General features: G+C 32.8%; 1 protein-coding gene across 5 annotated transcripts in view; it reads left to right on the top strand.

Annotated features, from left to right (window-relative positions):
- LOC106055636 (putative lipoyltransferase 2, mitochondrial) overlaps window positions 1-8,171 on the top strand; it is a 33,817-nt gene continuing 25,646 nt past the window's right edge. Inside the window, exons 1-2 of one of the 5 annotated variants that reach the window (XM_013211978.2) lie at window positions 1-91; window positions 1,433-1,616. The gene's annotated coding sequence lies outside the window, so the exon portion shown is untranslated. The other 4 variants (XM_056012001.1, XM_056012000.1, XM_056011999.1 and 1 more) reach the window with 4 other exon arrangements.

The raw sequence follows: 8,171 nt of genomic DNA, 5'->3' as shown, positions 1-8,171 counted from the left end.
CATAAACAAAACATGTTGACTTTATAGTGACCCAGAAAATTCTGACCCATATAGAATCTAGTCTATACGCCGCTTATTAGAATGTTTTGAGGTGGCCTACGTGACTGGCGATATTACTTCGATCTTAAATCTTATAAACAATACTTGCAGATTTTAAATTATTATCTGATGTGCATTGCAGTGCAATCTTTGCACTAAGCATAACCCAAAATTAGAAACTAGATTTTAAATGTGCCTTAGCCTTAGCCTTAGGCTTATGTGTGGAGATAATCAAGATTCAGCATTCTGGAATATCTAATAATATAGAAGATCTAAATAATTTAAATAATTATTTGAGTCAATTTGACGAATCACTAGACTAGTCTAACTCTAACTAAGAGTAAGAATCGTTGACTCGACTAACTTTATATAACTAGAGTCCACTACACTAAAGAGTAGAGTTATTTAATTAGTGTGGACTAGTCACTAGATTTCTATTACTTAGTTAGTAGATCTATAGCGTAAAAAAAAAAAAAGGGTAATAGTATTGATCTAGCTAGACTCTAGACTAGTCTATAGGCATAGGTATAGAAGTATAGATCTACTAGACTATTCTAGACTTAAGACTAGATCTAGTATTATTATTTATACTCAGGGCCGGTCCTAGTGGTTGCAGGGCCCTATGCGAAACGGATTGCGCGGGGCCCAATTTGAGCTTTGAAAAGGATAATAAGAAAAATTAAGATTCTAATTCTATATTAGATTTAGAAAATAAATTTGTGTTTGCATTTTATTAATACTTTACTAAGTACAAAATCAGTGTCAACTTAACTTTACTAGCCATCTACAGTAGATAGTAGTTTTCCAACAAAAAGTCGATAAACATTTAGATTTGCCTTTTAGATTTAAAATTGACTAGCAAAATATTGTTTGTTTGTTTTTTTCTAAAAGGTCGAGATAGATTTAGATCTATATTTGTATGCCAGTGACTATTAAAGTAAAATAAGTATTTGAACTTCTTGTTTTGGTTAAAATTTGGCTTATTATTACATTTTTCTTAAATGAAAGCTGACAATGCCGTTTTTTTTTAATCGCAAGTAGGATTGGCGTTTTCTATATTAAATGACACTCCGAAATGACAATTTTGTCTGTTTTAAGGAGATTTGCATCAATTTTCAGAAGATTTTAATAATTTCAGGAGATTTTCATGACTTTTTCTTATTTTTATAATTTTATGAGAATTGCAGGAACCCTTTAATAATAAGTTAAAATGGTTGAATTTAATAATTTACACCTAGAATTCGCATCGCGCGGGGCCTATGAAAGTGCGGGGCCCACTGCGGCCGCATAGGTTGCAGTGGCCTAAGACCGGCCCTGATTATACTAATACTAATGACTAATACTATCATTCAAATCATTGCCTTTTTTTATATTTTTAAAAACTATAATCTAGATTTAGATTCTAGTCTAGATCTAGTACTGCAACATAATTCAACATTAACATTGTCATTGGCCATAAAAAGCAAATCCAAAACATCGCATAAATTTTACATTTTTTGTTACTCAAATAAGTAGTGGGTACCACTGTACTGTAAGGGACCACGTTCTTACTCAAAGCAAAGGCAAGTTTGGCAAAGGTAAGCATTATTCATTATATTATAATGCCATTATAATTATTTTGTATTAGATCTATCTATATTCTAGAAGATGATCTATAACTATTGATCATTTTATTTATAAAATCATTTTGAATCCAAGGGTCTTACTTGTGTATAAGCCAATATTCAATATAAGGTTTAAAATAATTAAATAAATTATAAATTCACAAACTTAATATATTTAGGAACCTCATCTATTTCTCTAGTATCAGTATAGTATGATCTGAATTAGAGATGAAGTCAAGTCAAGAGTGCCTGAATGTTTTTAAGCATTGATCTATCTATATCCATATAAATCTATAATGTCTGTAGACATTATATTGTAACAAATATAGGGCAAACATTCAACGAAGGACCAAGGTGAAGAGATTATTGATGTTTGTTACATGTGATAAAAGATCTGAGACGATACATATTTTTATAAACATGAAACCTTGTAGCCTAATTTTTATTTCAACAGGGAAAAAAATGGATTATTTATATGGATACTGACATTTTTCCCCTTTCCCCCATATAAAATAAGTAGTAGAATTAAGGTCAATTTGGATTAATATTTTCAGTTCTTTGGATGCAATATATTTTGTTAGTTTCAGAATGTATGGTATTAGCTGACTGTTAACTTATAAACTCTCACTGATTTTAAGCAAGTAAATGTTTCTTTTGGATACGGATAATTTTCAGTTGTCATCAGACTATGATTTTTTAAAAAAATAGCCCTAAGAGATACACTTAGTTTAAACTTTCTTTTTTTTTTATTTGAAAAGTTTTGTTTTTTTTAAGGTGTTGTGTTAATATTTTTATTAAAAAAATAAAAAAGGGCTTTATTTGCATTATATTTTTTACTGCAGCATAATTTTTATTTTAATTTATCTTGTATTTTTCTTTCGTGTTATAAATTTCGAGTTACAAATTATGTTCAGTAAATAAATAATACAAAGAGCTGCTTGATGAGGAAACAAGACGTTGTTTGAGAACATTTTAGAGCTCAGTGATGGCATTGTTATCTTTCCTATTGGGAATAAAAAGAAAAAACCTGTGAACTATGGATCTAAAAAGATGGGTCCAAGGTTCAAGGGTAAATAAACATGACAAAGAATGTGAGGCCTCCTCTTTTGTGTTACTTAGAAAAATTGTTTAAGTCAAATAGTTTGTTGTTTAAATCACTTCAATTGCTATCCATTGCTAATTTTGGAGACTGTATGCCTTATTTGTTTTAAAAAAATTGTGAGTCCTAGTTTACAATATGTGTAATTTCTAGTTAAAGTCTTATCATTCAGCATTTTTGTTTGTTTTTGGTTTTGTGTTCTATTCAAAGTTTGAAATTCATTAACTATACTCATATTTTAGGCCTTCATTATACAATACCAAATTTAAAAAAAAAAAAAAAAAATTTTAGAAAATAATTATGACTGGAAAAAAAAATTTACCAGTCTATTTATGTGTTGACATTATGATTAAGGGCACATGGGCACTTTGCATTAGCCATATGACTTTCTGGTTACATCTGATGACCTTAATTACGTGTTGAATAGTGTGTGTGTGTGTTAACTTTTAGCACCCTGTGAAATGCATTACCTCCCCCCCCACTTACTTCACTTCCAAAGTTAATTACCTCCCCCACTTCACTGTCATGTAGATAAACTTAAAATTGGACTACCATTCACCCTTTAAAAGAATCAATCTAGTTATTAAATATTTGGTACTGGAGTGGGGCACTGTTTTCTAGATCAGTGGCATATTTTTTCTATTAAGTATGTAAAGTAAGTTAAGAGGTGATGTAAAGATCATCTGTTTCTTAGGTGACAATTAACGAGGGTGTTATTTGGCCTGCACAACGACCAACCGCCTTTACTTTCCCCAACTAATTTCAGGTACCCTTTAGAGTTGGGTGGACTCAGGGGCATCCTGAAAATCCCGAAATTCAGAATCCCAGTCTTCACAGAGATTTGAACCAGTGACCCCTCAGTTCGGAAGCCAAGCACTTTACTACTCAGCTACTACACAACTTTTTATATTAAGTACATAGATCTAAATGGTACCGCTTCACCTATACACACACATGTATTAGTAGGCCATGTAATCTTGAGCTATAATTATGCTTTCTCTCACCATTGTGTGTGAGTACACTAACCTGTTTCAAGTGTCAGACTAAATGTCTAGAATAGTCTAGTTCAGTGTTTCCCAAACTTTTTCCTTGACGGAACTCTTCACACTCTTTTGAGTATTTAGCGAAACAGTTTGCTTATTATTTTAGAGAGATTAATTCATGTAGTGGCCTACCAGTTAATTATTTCCATAGTTTATGGAACACCTATTTGTGGTTAGGGTAAACACTGGTCTGTATTGTTGTTGTCACATGCATCATAGACTTGAGATTTGACTCTTTAAACTCATATTTCAAACAATAGATTTATATAGATATAGACCATTATAGATTCTAATCATGTTTCACATTGCTAACATGTTTAGTCAAATGTAGTAGCTCAGAGACCTTCGTGTTCTTCTATATTTGTATCATCCTAACATTTCCTCCAGTTAGTTCAAGAACTGTTATGTTATAGAAATTTTTTTTTTTTGCTCTCCACGCTATTCGAGATTTTGTTAGGCAAATCTGTATTAGTACAGTAATAAGCATTGCAGTGTACAAGATGTACAGAATGCAGAAGCATTGATAAGCAAAATACTTGACAAGAATAAACCATCAAATAATTTGTTTTCACTTTTCAACAACTGTAGAATCCAATTTCAAAGCTATTTGACTTGTAGAAGAATGTCATTTTTAGCAGATCCCGAAAGGGGAAAAGACTCTATTAGTTTTGTGTGGGATGTCTGTCCGTCCGTCCCATTTTAGGTCTCATAAACTAGAAAACATAGTGAAAATCTGACATCATAATATTTTAGATCATTCCAAGTTCTGATGCAATGGCTACTTTTTTCTTTTCTGAAAGCGAAAAATCTAATTTTTATATCACTTATGCAAGCAGTTTTTTCTTAAAAATACACCACTTTTAAAACTATTCACTATTAATAGTAACAAACACGGAGGCTCTTTAGTAGGGGAGAACTCTATTTGTCATATTTTTAACACATTTATGAAAATAGTTTAAGATTTTTTGTAAAATTTTTTTTTTTTACATTTGTATTGCTAAGTTATGTAAGTTCTGTCATACTAATTAATTACTACATTTACGCACAAAAAATGTTTACTTTTTTTTTTTTAAAGAAAAAATCTATTCAGTATGCATATAAGTTGGACATAGTTTAAAACAACAATTAATAAGTAGTTTTTCATATTATCGCTTGATGAAAAGCTACTCGATAGCTATAAAACACTTAACTAGATTTGTTTTTTTTTTTAGGATTTTAATAAGAGATTGTCCCTTTACAGAACAATTAGATCAATAAGATATTCATTATAAGACATCAGTTAAGCCAGGTTTACATGTAACTTCACATTCACTTTCACCTATCCTTTGGTCTGCTGGAGCACAACACAAGATCTGTCAACCTTTTTTCTCCATTCTTCTCTGTCAGTAACCTTTGATAGAATTTCTGAATTTCTTTCTGAAAATATTGAAACCTGCCTTTTTACCTGCCTGGGTGGACCACTTCGGGGACCGATCTTGAGTTAGTGTTTCCACACAAACTGTCTTGTAACCTTGTTATTATTGAGTTGACAACAGTAATCGTTTAATATGGTGTCATTAACATTGTTAACTTTGTCTATTTATTGCAAAAGTGTAAACAAGAAAAATATATTTAAAAAAAGAGAGAGCTTATTTAAGGGAAAGAACTCCGTATTTACACCCATAGCTCTCAATACCTTAATATATATTTCCCCTTTTGAGATCACTTAAAATTATTTAATTAAAAAGTTAGTTAATTTTGTGAATGAATCGTGTATTATTAGTGGGAGAAATGACATGTTCAGATTTGTACCAAACATACAGAATGAGTTGATATAAGCTTTGTAAACAAGGAGCAGATTACTGTGATTAACTTTTACTGTAAAAATCCCCATAATTTAAACGAAAAAAATCACACCAACTACCACAAACCCAACGTTAATATAAAGAAATGATAATAAATCACGTGCCCGCATCCGCCTGGCCATCATCACCACAAAATCATTTTTTTTTTCGAAATTGATGGTCAGATAACACACATTTCTTTGGTCTTTAGAGTTTAATTATATCTCGTCCTGACTTTTTTGACACATCGTGTGAGTATGTGAGACCCTGATACAGTTTCGAGTTTACGAACAATGTGCCAAAAACTAATACTTATGAAATGCTGCAATGTTATCAAACGCAAATACATTTTTTTTAATCATTATCAATAGAAGGATGGTATTTGTCTTTTTAACTCATATTCTCTGCAAATGTCTCTCGGATAGTAGAACACTTATATTTTAACGTATTAGATCTATGTAGTTCAAAAGTGTTTTTAGAAAAAGAAGTTGTTTTTTTTACAGTGGTAGCAAAAAGAAATGTGGGTAGTAATTTCTCTTTATAAAACAAATGCTTGCATTGAACTCATCACAATTTTTTTTTTTTTAATTTGAAAAGATTTAACATTTTGTGCTTTTGTATGCACTTTATAAACATTGAAAACTCGCCTGTCAGATGAACGTTAAAAAAGAAATAGATTTGATTGAGTGTCTCGTTCGATCTGGCCTACAGAGTTACCATAGATTAGATTGAGTGTCTCGTTCTATCTGGCCCACAGATTTACCGTAGATTTCATTGAGTGTCTAGTTCGATCTGGCCCACAGATTTACCAGTTCCCACACTATTCGATCTCGTTTTTTTTCTTTTTTCAGAGTTTTGACCAATCACTAAGTAAAGTGTTCATACCTTAGTCGGGGATCATTGGCGTAGCTAGGAATTTGCCATCATTTGGTGGCCGGGGGGGGGGGGCTTGACCTCTTTGGGGACCCCTTTTTTTGGGTAATATTTAATGTAACAAACACTCATTTGGGGGCCCCTCTCAAGTGGGGCCCCTGGGATTTTCAAATTCTCCCCTCCCTCCCCCACCCTAGCTACGCCTCTGTCGGGGATGGAGTATTTATTAAATACCGGTATGTTTTACATTTTTTATTTCACGCAAAAAAAAAAAACAACCAACTTATTAGGCCCACCTGTGAAAGCGATTGACTTGTGTAGATGTATAGGTTGTCGGTACAGTCAGTGAAATGATCATTAAACTAAATGAACTTGTTATCTCTGCTAGACCTGGTTTGTCTACTGGACATGTATATCACTAGTGTACCATGAGGTTCACCAATCTGTGACGCGAGCATCTCTAAATCTGACTTAAACATAAGTCTTATCTTTGGTTTCTCATTTGAATCATAGCTGTCCTTCGTGTTGCAAATAGACTCTAGTTCAGCCTGGTAGGTTTTGTTTTCATTTGGTTTTTGGCCATATTTAGCTAGCTTTTCGAAACTTGCCATTTCTTTTCTATAGCGTGCATTTTTTTTTTAAACGGTTTCCAATCTATCTCTATTACATTACACTGTATCCGTTGACAACTAAATGTACACTGAATATGTTTTTTTTTTCATATTTTTAAAATGGTGTGTATGTGTTAATATATATTAAATTTCGTTTTCTTCCAAAGGACAACATTAACTGTTGCACCTAGTTTAAGCATGATAAGGCGAAGGTTAGAATTGGATTTTCGTCAGCGCCTTTAGTTTTTCGACAGAGGGACAGACAGCACAAGACCAACAGCAGAATGTATTTATTTCCATTTAGATCTATGCAATACGCTTATTTTTTTTTTTTTTTAGCATTTTATAAACGTGTATTGACGTAGACGGGCGCAAACACATGGCACTCTACGGCTTTGACTGGTTTTAAGTGTGACAAAATATGCAGGTCACTACTAGGTCTGCATAGCCCTCGTAAAGTACTTTAATCTTCTTTAGTCTTTCGGATTGAGAGATAGAACCTTATTTACAGTCTACTTGGGCTGCTTGATAAGGTTTATAGATGTGTGTTTGATAGACCAGTAGGCTATATCAGACCAATAAACAAGGACAGTCTTATTTTGGCTATTGATTTTTGTGTATCTTAATGATGAGCAAGGCTCAAGGGGGGGGGGATGAGGGGTGCATCCATTTTCTTCATGGCTGATGTAAATCAAGTTTTCTGTCAATAAATATATACCGGTAGTCATAGATTCGTGTCAATGAGGTCAAAGTTCACGAGATATTCATTCGATAAAACGTGTATTGATCTCTCTATAGTCTATTCTCTCTCTCTCTCTCTCTCTCTCTCTCTCTCTATCTCTCTCTCTCTCTCAATATTTCTCATTTTCCTCTCCCTCCCCTTTCTGCCTGTCTCATTCACCTTTCTCTCTGTTTGTCTTATCATGTCTTATTCACCCCCTCTCATACTCTCTCTCTCTCTCTCTCTTTCTCATATGAACGCATACCGTATACAATTTTCCACGCATAGCATAGTGTCTGTATAAGGGTATGGATGCGCAACAAAGGCCAGTATTCGAATGAGGGCTTTTATTTCCATT

The sequence above is a fragment of the Biomphalaria glabrata genome, chromosome 15 (genome assembly GCF_947242115.1).
Source record: "Biomphalaria glabrata chromosome 15, xgBioGlab47.1, whole genome shotgun sequence".
In the NCBI taxonomy this organism is placed as follows: domain Eukaryota; kingdom Metazoa; phylum Mollusca; class Gastropoda; family Planorbidae; genus Biomphalaria; species Biomphalaria glabrata.
This window is presented reverse-complemented; position numbering and strand designations above follow the sequence as displayed.